The 1,130-nt window shown below is 48.7% G+C and overlaps 1 protein-coding gene across 1 annotated transcript in view; it reads left to right on the top strand.

Annotated features, from left to right (window-relative positions):
- The window catches only part of Tbh (Tyramine beta hydroxylase), a 20,097-nt gene extending 19,652 nt beyond the window's left edge, over positions 1–445 (top strand). Inside the window, exon 12 of the mRNA XM_070116180.1 lies at positions 1–445. This exon is cut by the window's left edge and continues 275 nt beyond it. The gene's annotated coding sequence lies outside the window, so the exon portion shown is untranslated.
- Positions 446–1,130: the final 685 nt, after the last annotated feature.

Here is a 1,130-nt window from a genome sequence, read left to right as displayed (position 1 = left end):
ACTAGAAGTAAATATACGTGTATATATATATATATATATATATATATATATATATATATATATATATATATATATATATATATATATATATTTGAGCATATAGTACATATAGAAGGAAAGAAAGTGAGAAAGGGTAATAGACACACACACATACATATACATGAATATATATATACAGATAAAGTAAGCCGAATGCCCTGTTAGGAAAGACAAAATACAAACGCCTAGAAAATGAAAACCCTGTTTCTTTTCGTTCTCTGAACACGGAAGAAGGGACAGACAACCCCCGTTTATTAAGCGCTTTCTGAACAAGAGGAACGGCGGAACGAAACGCGCCTTTTCTATCCAAATCCAGCGAATGTTTCGGGACCAACGCATGCCGGGAGGGGCCGCTGGCCGCTTCCACCACTGTACTTTAACAGGAAGAAATAAAAGGGAAGTCACGTGTTAGTCTCTCTCTCTCCTGTGCGTCTGCCTCTTTTTACAATTCTGTTTTCCGATATTTCAGCTCTTCATTGTTTTATTGCCCGATCTATTTTCCTCCTTTCAGTCCTTCCCGCCAGTCCCATACCCGTTACCATCGTGGGGGGGGGGGGGCATAGGAGACGCGGACTGAGGCCCCTTGTTGGGGACCGCCCCAACACGGGCCTCAGCCCTCGGCTCGACTCTGCATGGTCTCTTCTTCCCCTTTGCTTTTCCTTCTCCTCTTCAATCCCCTTACCATCCTCCCTCTACTGCCCCCCCCCCGTCTGAATCCAGATACTTCGATCTCTGCCCCTCCCCCGGTCCTGCCCCCCCCCCCCCCTCTGCCTCCCCTCACATGGCGCCCCAAACGATCCAAGCGTCCCACCCCAGCCCCTCCCCCGCATCCTCTCCTGCACCCACCTCTTCCTCTGCTCCCCGGACACGTCTCCTCTTCTGCTCAAAAGAAACCCCTTGTTTCTCAGACTTCCCCGCTCAAAAAATTCCTAGAGATGACCCAAGTGAATGTTCCGCTCCTTCATCCAGCCTCCAATCCCTCTTTTCCTATTCCCTCTACATTCAGAGTATTTTCCGACAGCCTCTCGTTCCCCTACCCTCCTCCGTCCCTTTCTCTCCTTAATGCACCCATCTTCCCCTCCACGTGCGCT

The sequence above is a fragment of the Penaeus vannamei genome, chromosome 38 (assembly GCF_042767895.1).
Source record: "Penaeus vannamei isolate JL-2024 chromosome 38, ASM4276789v1, whole genome shotgun sequence".
Taxonomy (NCBI): domain Eukaryota; kingdom Metazoa; phylum Arthropoda; class Malacostraca; order Decapoda; family Penaeidae; genus Penaeus; species Penaeus vannamei.
The sequence above is the reverse complement of the archived record's forward strand: the minus strand, read 5'-3'. Positions and strand labels throughout refer to the sequence as shown.